The following is a 15181-nucleotide window of genomic DNA, read 5'->3' as shown; positions in this document are numbered from 1 at the left end:
GAATTGCAAGCCCCTGCAAATATTGCGGAGTTTGGTTGAATTTGCATTAATTATTGCGATCACAAGATCGCGATGTCCTGGAAGGAAATCTATCGGTGTATAAATCGTTATCTGCATTGGTATTCCATAGTAGCTAGTGCCTGATGATCATGTGCATGCCTTCAGTCAGGGGAGGTAAACACGGCACATACCAATGACGCCTTTGTCCGAGTGACCAATAAAGTCGCCCCTTCCCTTCACCCTGCCTCTAGGTCAAAATCATGCCAAAACCCCAAGCGCAAAAAAAACAGAATCGTAATCGTAAAAAAATTTAATCGTACTCGTAAAAAATTTAATCGTAAACATGAGTGAGAAAAAACAATTGCAATTTTATTTTTTACATTTGTAAACATAACTTTTTTGTTTACAATTCAGAAAATTTTTATTTTTTTTGATCACAAAAACATTTCCACATCTACGCCTACTTTTTGTTTTACGCATACAATTTTTTTCCTACGTGGACTTACTTGGCACAGAAGTAATGCCATAGAGCCCTTCTAAACTTTTTTTTTTTTAGTTTTTCCTCAATTGCTTAAACACAATTCCTGAAACAGTGAACATATTCTCAAAACTGTAAGCACAAACTCCATGACAGTAAAAGTGTTTACCACAACACTGTTTCACCTGCAATAGGCCCTAAGACCCTCAGAATATTTAACTCATGTTTCAAAATTAAACAATTTTGTCAATGAGTACAACAGTTACACCAAATTAATATCTTTCAGTGCATAAACAGAGGCACACAATATACTAAGTATCTACGTCAAAATGACAGTCAACCCTGAATGAATGTTCCTTTACCTTCACTAGGTAAATAGTCTTGCAGTCAAGATTATGCCACACAAGAATTCTCAACAAAAAAATGTTATTCACAAGTTTGACAAATGACTTTTGTGGGAAATAAATTTAGATGTACTAAAAAAACACAAGCCCATTGTATGAGGAAAGATATGTAGTTAGAGAGCACAGGCCCAGTGTATATGGGAAAGGAGTGTATCAATGAGCACCAGCTGTCTCCCCCCTAACGTATCATCCGGCTAGCAAAGGAAGAAAGATACAGGTGGACCAAGGTCGACCTAGGCAACCAAAATGTGGGAAATAAATACAAATGTACTCAAAAAACACAAGCCCATTGTATGGGGAACCGGCAGCAGGGGAACGCTTCATACTAAATAGATACAATAAGAACAAACACGTAATACACACATAATTTCTGCCCTGCTGACTAAGCTGTATAAAGGCGCCTTTGTGAAACTAACGGAAGCTTCTGCCTTTTTTGGAAAATGTGTTATATGATAGAAGGGGGAGGGTGAGACAGGCGGGAGACGAGCACTAGGGAGGGGGTGATAAACAATGGTGTCCGAGAATTGGGTGTCAGATAAAAATAATGATGTCAACAACATTACATAATTAACAAAATTAAATGGGAAGTACTAGATTTAAGCTACACAACAGGAGGAGTTAGAAAAATGGATATAAGAGGCAGTTGGCCCGAGAGGGAGGGGGTGTGTGTGCGCGCACATGGTGTGTGTTTTGGGAATGCTTGGAGAATGATCTGATGTATTGTCTTTACTTATGAGTGATTGATAATTGTACTGAACTGCGCAAATCAGCCCGGGTTATTTTATGTAATCTTTGATTTACTAACAATAAACCCAGTTGCATCAGACTCTGAGAAGTGTGCATCTTTTGAAGAAGCATTCAACAGTGTGGAGGAGAGCGACCTCGGCGTTTCTGGCCCAGGCCGGGGCCCGCTTTCTCCTGCCCACACTTTACTGTAGTAAAACCAGAACAAATGCAAGCATTTACAGTAAAGCAAAACAACGATACACTGTAAATCGGAGGTAGTCCAGCTGTAATCTCCTTGTATGCCGCTGCCATCCTCTGCAAGCTTCCAGTGTGATGTCCTCATACCCAGCATCCATGGCTTCTAGCATCTGGGTATGAGGCTGGTGGTCATACACTTTCCATCTCCATGCTGAAAAGAATTCCTCAATTGGATTGAGGAATGGTGAATATGGTGGGAGGAACAGCATTGCCATCCTTGATGGGCATCAAGTCACTCCCTGATATGAGCAGTCACTCCCTGATATGATATTGCCATTGTCCCAAATTACTACGTACACTGGCAATTCAGCTCTCACCAACCCCCTCTCATCCTCAGGAATGAGATTGCCATAAAGGACCTACAATAAAGCCAGTAGACGCTGGGTGTTGTAGGGCTCAATGAGGGGGATGTGGACAATGACACCATTTTTTGATATGCCAGTACACATCGTTACATTGCCCCCGCTTTGACCTGGCACATCTACCGTGGCCCGGTGACCTATAAGATTTGTGCCACGTCGTCAAACTTTTCTTAAATTGAAGCCTGCCTCGTCATCATATACAAATATTTGTGGCGTTTCGTTGGCCTCCAACTCCATTACTCTCTGCAAAAGATACTAAAACATATAGTTTAAAAAACCATGCTACTAGAGTACAGTAAAGTAATGCACACCTACAGTACATCCAAAATGTTGGTTATATATTCTACAAAGGTATTTATGTAACGTTACTATGCAATGGTAAGACATTACAGTAGTGTACATTGATGAGGCCTTACCTGTACATACTGGTGCCTGAGCTCCTTCACCCGGTCACTAGTCCTTTCAAAAGGAACAGTATACAGTTGTTTGAGTGATAATTGGTTTCTCCTCAACACCCGGTCTATTGTGGAAAGGCTCACTGTGTTGATGTTTCCAATGGCATTATTTGCCCTCACCATGTTGACCATTTCATTTTCCTGTTCAGGTGTGAAAACATTGCTTCTTCCTCCAGCATGGGGTAGTGCTTCAGTTCTATAAATGCATATAATACAGTAAGAATTGATAAACAAATTCAGTGTAATCTAAATTCTAAAACTTGACAAGCGTATATAGAATACTGTAAAGAAATATGTAGCATGATCACGTACCTGTTTTCAATCCTAAATGTCCGGATTATTGAGGCCACTGAGTATCGGCTGAGATTGGATTGGGCCCTCTGATCTGCCTCGGCCATGGTTAGGCCATGGTTAGGCCATGGTTAGGTACATGGTCCACAATTGTAGCCCGTATGTCATTCGAAATTCTTCCCAGTCTTTGACTTTGCCTCCCCCTGTCCCCTCTGCCCTCCTCTCGCATGACCACCACGGATTCTGATACCTCTCCCTCTTGCAAGACGTCCGTGCTCTTCTCCCTCCATTTTTCATCCAGGCACAAATGCACTAGTAGTTCAGCCGGATATATGTGTTCTGATCTAATTGTTGGAGAATTGCACCTGTTGCTAAAGTGGACAACGTGTGATTGATTGCTTTGAGCGGTGAGAAAATTAACTAATTTGTGGATACAAGATTTGCCTGAATTTTGGATAAATTTCAGACATTTATATTTTTAAAAGGGAGCCATACATGTAGACCTATTATCATAAGGAGATCCTGAGTGCCAGTGTATTGGTTGTTGTTTGTACTATTTTGCATGTAAGGATTTGCGCAATGAACATATATATAAATAGATGTGGGAGTGATGGCAATCAAATGAGAAATGGTATAATCCATTTTGATTAGGGTGACTTAATGAATGAATTTTTGTGTCAATTACTGACATTTGTGTCCACTAGTTCGCAGAAATGTGCTTTATATTAGCATTTTGTGTTAATGTAAGTAATCAAAAATGATAGTGTTTTGAACAAATGAGTTAATATTGTGGGATTTGTTTCCAGTAGTGTTTCAGGAATTGTGTTTAAGCAATTGAGAGAAACTAAATGAGCACCAATATGCCATTGGAAAGCTTATACGGTCCTCTACTGGCTAAAAGAGGTATCGATAAAACCAGAATGAACTGAACAGAGCTCCTCTGGTCTAAATTGCTCTACACATGGCCATTGTAAATACCTATCCACACGTTCTATTCGCATATTTAGATGCAGGTATTCATAGTGGAATGAAATTCCTCTTCGAGTAGTCACAGCATTTTTTTTTTGTTTATTTCAATCGCCATTTTTAAAAATCTGCAGCCGCAAACCAGTTTGTTTTCCGAAGAAGAAAGAAGCACCCGTTTGTTTTTTGTTCATTGTGCTTCGACACTTATGATAGAGTTACAGAAATCATACGACAGATGGACCGACGACGAAGTACAGGCCTTATTGGGTATTTTTGCTGAAGACGAAATCCAGAGAGAATTGGAAATGGTGACCCACAATGATAAGGTGTATGCAAAAATCTCCCGCATGTTAAGCGAGCTGAACATTGTTCACACCGGGAAACAGTGCCGGGAGAAGCTTAAAAAATTAAAACAAGATTATAAGAAAATTAAGGACCAGAATAACCAAAGCGGCTCTGACCAGCGGACCAGCAAGTGATTTGACGTCTGGGTGCGTTGCTGGGTCACAGGCTGGCCTTCTCTGGCGCAGCGGCAACGAAAGACTCCGCTACTGCGTTGTTGGAAGCCGCAGTGGAAGACATGGAAATGGATGATCATATTTTTATACGGTCTATAGCTGAAGGTAAATCACATACGGCCCACATGATGCATGTTAAATGTTATAACGCTAACTGTTGTCATGCTATTGTTACCATAGCCAAAAGCTAACGTTAACTACACGCCAACCGCTAATGGTATAGAATCGTGGTGTTCATAATGCAAGAGTTGGCTAAATCAATCTTACAAAATGATATCGTGTTAACGTCGTCGCAGTGAGACAAAACCTAAAGTTTATTATTTTTTTCAACGTGTTTTTCAGATGAAACGGGCGGGCACACTGAACTTCAGGCTGCAGACACTAGTGTGTTTACCCCTGCGACCACTAGCAGCCCTTGTCCCATGTCTCCTGCTGAAGCAAACAAGTGCCGAGGTATAGAGCATTTTGCCTGCAAGCTAAAGTCTTAATATTTATCAGTTTTACTGGATTTTATTATTGTTTTCATTTGTTTTTTCTTTGATTTTATCACCTTGTTTCATCTCGGTAATATTCTATTATTTGTTATTTATCTACCTTAGTGCTGTTCTGTCTAAATAGTTATTCTTACTGTCTCTACTTTTATTTAATCTGTTATGTTTTTATTGCCTTGTGAAGCACTTTGTAACATTTGTTTTGAAAAGTGCTATATAAATAAAGATTATTATGCATGCTACAAAAAAATTCACTATATGCAATTGCTGGCTAAGAACATATGTTCTGCTACTTCAAACTGTGCTTGTGTATTTATTTATTGTGGTGTGTTTTGGTGTTATTTTTCAGCTTAGGAAAGAGGAAAAGGGATGCAGACTTCCTTGACGTGCTGAGGGACATGGACGAGGCTAACTGGGCCGTCCTGCAGCGAGGACAGGAGCAGCGGGACCAGTATACACAGCTGCTACTTGAGAGCCAGGCCGAGGAAAGAGAGAGGAGGAGGCGAGAGTTGGCGTTCCTCCAGTCCGAGGCAGAAGAAACCAGACGGCTCCAGAGGAATTTTCAGGACGGGCTTCTGTATGTTCTTGGCCAGCTTGCCCAGTCGCTGAGCCAAAGAAACAGCCACACTGCCCCACCACTGGACTAAAGACTGCCCCTCCCCCCCCCATCTATTTTGCACTTTCTTGCCTTGCACATTTGTATTTTGCACCCTTATATTTTTGCATAAATAAATAGTTGTAGATCCAAATGTGTGTATAGTGGCTGTTCTTTTAAATCTGAAAACACTGAGAACTCCCGCACAGACTGTCTTGCTTACTGCTGAAATATTTATTTGTTAGATTTTGGTGTTTTCTTTTAGTAATGTCTTATTTAAAGTTTTCATAGTTATAATCTGTTAAAGTCCCCACACCCATCCTGTTTCCGTCTGGGTATTGAGTACCCTTTCAATGCAAGCTCTACCCCGAGACTTTAGGTGCCGAGAGCCATTGGAAAGCAACCCTGGGTGACTAGAAATTATAATATGTGAAGAGTCATTGATCTAGCCAGGAAAAGGAACCAGGGAATGCATGAATTAGCACATGAATGAAACCTTTCCTCCTGGCTAGACACCATTGTTTAGAGATTGTACTTAAGTTGTGCCATTTTTCAATGATGGGATGTTTAGACTGAAGAAGCTCTAACACTAGCTTTAATACTATAAGTATATATTACTATATGTAAAAAGGCACGTCATGCTTATGCTTGTGTTACCATATTCTAATATTTACAACACTCTGAGGAAGTAGTGGCTGTCAATTTCATCATTATACACTAGTAAGCTCCGTATTTAAAACCGGTGAGAGTGCATAGGTTAAAATAAGTAAAATAAGCAGGAGTAAAATAAGTAAAATAAGTAGGAGTTGAGGGTGCCACCTCCACCCTCAACTCCTGCCTCTCTCAGTCCCTCGACTCACTTTGTCCTCTTGTCTCCAAACCAGCACGCTCCTCACCCCCCTGCCCATGGCTGACCGAGTCACTACGCTCCAGCAGAACATCACTGCGGGCTGCAGAGAGGAAGTGGAGAAAATCCCGATCCTCTGATGACCTGACCGCATACCATACCCTGCTGGCGACTTTTACATCTGCCCTCACGTCTGCAAAAGCCTCTTTTTTCCAATCCAAGATCAGTGCATGTGTCTCTAATCCACATAAACTATTCTCCACCTTCTCTTCCCTCCTCATTCCTCCTCCACCCCCACCTCCCTCTTCCCTCTCCGCAGATGACTTTCTGGCCGCCTTTGAAGGAAAGGTGGCTACAATCCGGAACTCCTTCACCCATCCAGTGAGCCCCCCAACCCCCCAGGACAAACCCACAGCCACACTGACCTCCTTTGAAATGCTGGAGGACTCCGATGTATTACAACTCATCACCTCTCATCGCGCAACCACCCGTCCACTTTACCCCATCCCATCTAAAGTTCTCCAATCCATCTCCAGCGAGCTCCTTCCCTATCTGTCTTCCATTGTTAATTCCTCTCTCTCCTCTGGTCATGTTCCCTCTGTTTTTAAGATGGCTCGTGTTACCCCACTACTCAAAAAACCCACCTTAGACCCCTCCGATGTAACAAATTATCGACCCGTATCCCTTCTACCCTTTCTGTCCAAAACCCTTGAACGAGCAGTTCTTAAACAATTAACCTCTTTTCTCCATCAGATCAACCTGCTGGACCCTCACCAGTCTGGCTTCCGATCCGGGCACTCAACAGAGACTGCACTCCTAGCTGTGACAGAGGCACTTGCCACTACAAGAGCCTCACGCCTTTCCTCTGTCCTGATCCTTCTTGACCTGTCTGCAGCTTTTGACACGGTCAACTATAAAATACTCCTCTCCACCTTGGCTGGGATGGGAATTGCCGGGACTGCCCTGTCTTGGTTCGCTTCCTATCTTGCAGATAGGACCTACCAGGTCACCTGGAAGGGGTCTGCCTCTGCTTCTCATCCACTTGTTACGGGAGTGCCGCAGGGATCTGTACTGGGTCCTCTGCTGTTCTCCTTATACACCAGATCTCTTGGTTCAGTCATTAATTCACATGGCTTTTCCTATCATTGTTATGCAGATGACACACAGCTCTTCTTTTCTTTCCCCCCCTCGGCCACACAGGTCAATGATAAGATCTCTTCCTGCCTGGCTGACATCTCCACCTGGATGGCCAGCCACCATCTGAAGCTCAACCTCAACAAAACTGAGCTGCTCTTCTTCCCGTACAAGACCTCCTTGCTTCGTGAACTCTCAATCACTGTTGATGGCACCACAGTGACTGCCTCTCACTCTGCCAAGAGCTTGGGGGTGGTCCTGGATGACCAACTGGACCTCAAGGAGCACATCAAGGCAACATCACGGTCCTGCAGATTCCTCCTATACAACATCAGGAGGATTCGACCATACCTGACAACGCACTCCACCCAGCTGCTTGTCCAGGCTACGGTGACCTCTCGCCTTAATTACTGCAACTCTCTCCTTGCAAACTTGCCAGCTTGTGCCATACAGCCACTACAGATGATTCAGAATGCCGCTGCCCGACTCATCTACAACCTCCCCAAATTCTCCCACGTCACTCCTCTGCTGCGATCACTTCACTGGCTACCGGTCGCTGCCAGGATCCGATTCAAAGCCCTGACCCTTGCCTACACTGCCGCCAACAGGACAGCCCCCATCTACTTGCAGGACATGACTCAATTCTATATGCCTGCTCAACCACTCCGCTCTGCGGCAGCAGGGCGTCTTGTAACCCCTCCCACCCGCCCAAAGGGATCACAGAGCTTCTCCACCCTAGCTCCCCAGTGGTGGAACGAACTCCCCGTCCCTCTCCGAACCTCCCCCTCACTATCCATCTTCCACCGTGGCCTGAAGACTCATCTCTTCAGACTATACCTAGAATAACCACCACCACGCTGTATATATTTAAAAAAAAAAAAAAAAAAAAAAACCCTTTTTCCTGTCACTTGTTACATGTTTCCCCATCCATGCACTTCTTGGTAAATTGTATTTGTCCTAATACTGTAGCTTATTCTTCTGCCTAGTTTGGCTTTGCAGATGTTAGACCAGGATAGTGTTCATTGTTCTCGGCTAGAAATAGCTGTACAAAATAAGTAATTGTACCTCACTGAACCCGTGTTCAGCAGTTGTCTACGATCATGAAAATGCACTTTTGTACGTCGCTTTGGATAAAAGCGTCTGCCAAATGAATGTAATGTAATGTAATGTAAAGTAAAGGTCCTTATGCTGAATTGCAGGCGGTGTGTTTAATAAGTTAAAACAATAGTTGTGCAGCTGTAACAAATTTTTATTGATAAAAAGAAATGGTACAGGGGTATAACCTCTTCACCAGGTTATGCAGAACACAACATGCTGTCACCATGGATTTGACCTTAACATCTTCAGCTAGGTAAGCAGTAATCTGACACTGTACTACAATTTTACTACAATGTGTTCAGAAACTTCATTAGACCTGTATGTGTGTCTAGCCGCTCGGCTTCTGCAGTGGATGACAGTGCCCTGTCGGGCTGGTTTAATGCAGTGGCACCCCATTCTTCTCTGTACTCATCACCATTCATTTCACATGATGCAGAACACAACATTCTATCACCATGGATTTGACCTTGTGTATGTTGCAGTCATTTCATTTTAGCAAGCACCTACATCTGCCCTTCAGTCTGCCAAAAGTGTTTTCAACCACCACCCTGGCTCTGCTCATTTTGTGGTTGTACACAAGTTGCTGGGGTGTCAGTCGTCCATTGTCTGTGAAAGGTTTCATCAGCCAGCTTTTCAAAGGATAGGCTGCATCACCAAAGACACAGTACCCCACATCATGTCCACAAATGTTCTTCGTTTCATCAGGGAGTAGCAAACCCAAATCCACTAGACCCCACAACCCTGACAAGCGCAGCACCCTGGCATCATGCAGGCTCCCTGCAACTCCAGTAAAAACATTCCAAAAGAGACCCCTTTCATCCACAACAGCCTGCAGGATGATCGAATGGCAGCCCTTGCGGTTGTAATACTCTGGGTGGTATCCCTCTGGTCCAAGAATGGGGATGTGTGATCCATCAATTGCACCTACACACTGTGGCAACCCCCATCTGTGCTCAAAATATGTCGCCATTTCCTTTAATTTTTCACTGTTAGAGCATTGAATAACTTCTGCCATGAGTACCTTCTCAACAGAGGAGCAGAAATCGTGTACACAGTGACACACCATAGTCATGCCGACTCCAAATAAATGAGATGCTCCTGTACTCTGAGTTGGTCTCATGTTTCCACAGTGCAATGGCAACTCTTTTTTGAATGGGTACACAATAGCGGTAGTTTGCGTCATGTCTCCCCAGTTCTGGTTGCAATAGACGGCAGAGGTACAGAAATGTGTCCTTAGACATCCAGAAATTCTTTATCCACTGGGCCTTGGTGAAAGTTGGAACCACGATTTCCCACCACTCCATTGCTCTACTGTGTACCCAAACGGGTGGCGAAACACGACGCATTCTGTAGTACTCACATATCTGAAACACACAAGGTGCCATTCATAATAAGTCAATGTAGTCTACAATAACATTATTCACAATTGTGATTTACTTGATATGTTAAACTCTTACCTTTCTTGTTTCTTTGTGCGTGGTGGCGCAAGTCCGTCTCAGTCATCTCTCGGTCAGTCTTCGCAATAGCTTGTAAAATCAGTTTACTTGTTCTAAGGCTAGCATTTCGAGCTTTTGAATCCGCTTTGCTACTACTGCTCGTCTCTTTTCCAGCGTTGACTCAATTACCCCATTTGCAAAGCAGTAAATAATGATCAACAGCAGCACGACTTGAATCTCCTCCATGCTTACTGTTGTTGCAGTGTCGCACAAATAAAGATGCCTGTCCGTCGCTTTATATGGCGTCATAGTTGTTGTATAGTCGCGCACAAAAATGATGTATAAAACAGCCGTCCCTATTTTACACGTCAGCGGACTAATTTGCCTAATCTTCGCGGGACTTTAGATCGCGGTGGAAACGCAGACAACAGTAGGCTGAAGGAACCTTTTAGTTCCTTGAAAAGTAGTTCCTGGGACTAAAAGTTCTGGGTACTTTTAGTGGAAACGCAGTTTCAGATTGGACAGGGTAACAACAGGAAACTCAGTGGATCATGTGGGATTCAGTGGATACAGGAGTGTAGTGTGGGCGGAGCTTCGGTGACTGTCCAGACAAGTTGGACCCCTCAAGACAGGAAGGAGAAGAGCTAAAAGAGAGAGACAGCATGCAGGAATTCCTGCACACTTTCAAACGCAGATGGAGAGAAGAAACAGGAAGTCCATGGAACGCAAACGCCACCACCCAGAACATGTTCAAATTGATGGTCAAGAAGAGTCTGCCGCAGCCAGTACAGAAACACCTGGATGAGGTAGTAGGATTAATGGAGATGGAGTGGCCGATGTTTTCAGAGCATATAACACATCATGTGGAGCAACACCAGAAGGAAAAGAAAGATGCAGATGAACAGAATAAGCAGCTGGCCAGTAAGCTCACAAGGCTGCAGCTGGGTGAACTGACCAAACTCACGAAGGACAAGGAAAATACAGACAAAGGCAAAACCCAGTGGTGGTAGTAACCCAGTGGTGGTAGCTGAACAACCTATGCCAAATCCGAATGTTGTGGCTCCAGTGGTTGCAGCAATGCTGCAGGTGGAAAGATCCCAAGCACAGATGCCAATTCCAACCCAATCAACCTCAGTGACTCCAACAGCTGCCCCAGCCCCAGAAATTCCACCTATACACGTATACGTTAATCAATCCGGAAGTGCTTATCGACCTCCAATGAGAAGAGGGCAGACAAGAGGAAGAGGGGGCGGAGCACCCAAACAAGGCAGGGGAAGAGGCTCACCCAGGCAGCCGCCAAACTACTCTAATCAAGGACCGCAATCATCACAGGGCCAGCCCAAAGAGGATGTGTGTTGGGGCTGTAATCAAGTTGGGCACTGCAGGAGGGACTGTCCAACCAACCGATGGGAAGGGCCAGCGCTATTCAACCCATGAACAGGACCAGCAGCAAATTGGCAAAGCTAGGGGTGCCCATAGAAGCCAGAGGGGAAATGATGTTACCAATAGTCTCCACACAACCACAAAAGGAACCCACCATACCTGTAATTATCAACCAAAGAGAACACCAGTTTATGGTAGACACAGGTGCAACTTACTCATGCATTGGGAAAGCAGGCTCTGGCCTCCCCCTCTCTAGTTCATATATTAAAACTATTGACTTCTCTGGGAAACCACAGATAATTCCACTCACACAGCCTGTCCCAATGCGAATTGCTGACAGAACTATAGTTGCATCCCTGCGATACTCAGCCCATACTCCAATTAACCTACTAGGAAGAGACATCTTGTGCCTGCTGAAAGCTAACATCATGTGTACACAGGATGGAATTTATGTAGATATCCCAGACGACCTACAAAATATAACTATGCCCATGTTACCTCAACAAGGTGGATCCGTGCAACCTATGGTGTACTGGCTACGTTTGCCCCAGGAATCAATGTTACAACAGCAATGGAGATGGTGGGAACTATGGGTGCGAGCCCAGCTTGGAAAGGCTGCTGAACCTCGACTGGCATTGCACTGCACCCACATGTACGATGATCAGCAAATGCACAAAGACTATGAAGAATGCTAGGATGACATTATCAACAGACATCAATATCCAATCGTGAGTGATGACATTTACATTGGACCACAAGAAGCAGCAGCCGCAGTAACGTTGCCACCGTCACTATCCCAATGGTTTCAGGTTCAGGGATCCACCCCACGTGACGTTAATGATAGCAGAAGGCCGAGAATCTCATGAATTAGGACCGAGAATGGATACCAACAGTGAACAAATACCTTCATGTCTCTCCAGACAAACAGTTCATCAGGATCTCAATGAAAACATATGATGAGGGACAGGCGGAAAGGGTTCTGTTAAATGATAGGTTACTAATGCAGATGCCCATCATGCCAGAGCATGAAACGCTGTTACAAAAGGTACTGGAGAATCTTTGGTCAAAACACAAGACAGATGTAGGCTATGTTAGGTCAGCGCAGCAAGCACGGGATTATCTTGCCATACCAAAGGCAGTATCCCCTCAGGCAGCAGGCATAGCTGGAATAAAGCCCACAATTGATGGCCTGTTAGAGGCCGGAGTGTTGGTAAAGACTAAAAGTCCATGCGACACCCTAATCCTCCCAATTAAAAAGCCACATTCAAAGGATTATCACTTGGTGCATGATCTAAGCACCATCAACTCTATAGTTGAAGCAGAGGTACCTATAGTCCCAGACCCACACATGTTATTGTCCAGCATACCACCAGACACACAATGGTACACAGTAATTGATTTATGTTCCACTTTTTTCATTGTACCATTACATCCAGAATCACAGTAACCGTTCTCATTCGTGTACCAAGACCAGCAGTATACGTACACTAGAATGCCACAAGGATATTGTGAAAGCCCATCAGTGTACAATAGGGTGTTAGCACAGGACTTACTGGATCAGGGTGCTCGATATATTCAAATGCTGTAAGTGGATGATTTATTAATCTACAGTCACACCAAAGAACAATGCAAGAAAGATTTGATTGCCGTGTTAACAGCTCTGGCGACAGGAAGCCAGAAAGTCAGTAAAGATAAACTATAATTTTGGCAGCAAATGGTTGAATACATGGGCAGACAGTTGGGCGGTGATAAGAGACACATTTCGGCGTCACACATTGAAGCCATCGCCAAGGCACCCAAGCCCCAAACAGTTGGACAAATGCTTTCTTTCCTAGGAATGGCAGGGTACAGCAGGCCATGGTTCTGTGATTACCCGGTCATTACATCACCATTACGGGCATTAGTCAGAGCAACAGGGAAAAAGAATTGTGCAGCCCAGCGTCTGTATGCTGTTATCATACAGACGCGACAAAAACATTGACAGAAACCTTAGAATCGCGACTTTCCAATGCGCCCATTGGCAAATAATATAAATAGTTTTAAATGTTCCAAATTTGATTAATTAGATCATGTATGCTTCGCTAAACTTTACTCATTACTATGTGAATTTCGCTCAGCAGGAAGTCCGCCCAAATCGCATTCACATGTTAACAACATTATAATTTCTCTCCATAGAAGGAGACTAAAGGAGGGGCGATGCGAGATCCATGTGAGAAATGCCAAGTCTGCGAAAGCGGGAGAGAATGTCACAGCGTGTCGCCTAATTCACTTCTTTTGAGGTGAACATTTCGTTTAATTTTGGAAAATGGTCCGTCCGGAAGCTGACACTGATGAAGAGCGGTGTCGTTTCGAACAGCGAACTGATCCAGCTGAGGATCAACTTCATGCGTAAGTATATTTCTTATGATCATATTGGTAAATATGTGTACTGTATTGCAATGTATCTGTGTGTTTGTAGGAATATCCAGCAATGTGCGCGTTTGTAAATTCCCACACTACGAACGATTCAAACTATTGCATCTCAAAATTATAGGCTAGGCTCTCTGCGTCTGGTTGTGTTAGAAGTATCAGGTAGACTGTATGTTTTTCTATCATATTCGTAATAAATAGCTCATGCCTGGCGTGTAGTGGCGTGGCTAGGATTCTAAAACTGATGTCCTTGCACAATCGATTTTAGCATACTCTAAGTGAGTTCGGGAAATAGCAATAAAATAACCACTTAGCTAAACAGACCTAGCCTAGTTCAGATTGAGGCATTGTTATTGATGAGTTGCGTGTAGTTTAGTTGGAATATCAGTGTTTATTTAATTAAGCTAATGTTTTTTCGTTGATAGCTTGCATTATTTGTAAATGTGTGCTGTATTACATTCTCTGTGTGTTTGTAGGAATATTCACTAATATGCGCGCTTGTAAATTCCCACACTACGAATGATTCTAACCATTGCTTCTCAAAATTATAGGCTACCTCTCTGCATCTGGTTGTGTTTGTTTGGTTCTTTGTTTGTATATGATGTCACATTTCATAAATTTTGTTTTCATTAGTTAGTGGTTTGTCCCTTTTTTATAAAGCACATTTAATTTTCACCTGTTGAAGGAAATGTGCTATATAAATAAAGTTTGATTTCACATTTCCTAACAATTTTGTTTTTATTATATTTGCAGAGATGTTGATCAGGAAACACGGCCTAGTTCACCACTAGCTAAGAGTGCAGTAGGATTCACAACCTGTGCCGTGGGCCTTTGGAGAATGCAGGATATAATGGTTGTTGTCTGAGGGCCTGGAGCTGCATCTGCCGTCAAGGCCAGTGTACAGCGTGGTACTGTTTACCTTATCATCGGTCACCATGAAAGAAGCTGTAGCTGAATGTCAATTTGGGAAAAAACATGTTTTTGTCAGAAAGGTATGTGACGGGAGGGAGCCCGCTGTACGATGGTTTAATTTGAAAATGTGGAAGGAGAAATGTGGAAGGAAGGTTGAGAGGAGTTCACAGTCATTGCTTATCGTTATCACTTATTATATATATTATCTACTATCACTCATTGCATACCACTGTCATTATCTATCATCGCAGTCTACTGTAGTCCTCCCTTATTAAATTACTGTAGTAAATTGTATTACCAGTATATGTCATGTGTAGGGCATAATGCCATGCAGATGTAGGATGGGTTAGATCAGGACAGAATATGTAAATGTTTGGCACAAATTAGAACATTTAACCATTTATTTTTTATATTAAGG

This window comes from Anguilla rostrata, chromosome 18 (genome assembly GCF_018555375.3).
Source record: "Anguilla rostrata isolate EN2019 chromosome 18, ASM1855537v3, whole genome shotgun sequence".
NCBI lineage: Eukaryota > Metazoa > Chordata > Actinopteri > Anguilliformes > Anguillidae > Anguilla > Anguilla rostrata.
Note: the sequence above shows the minus strand (reverse complement) of the source record.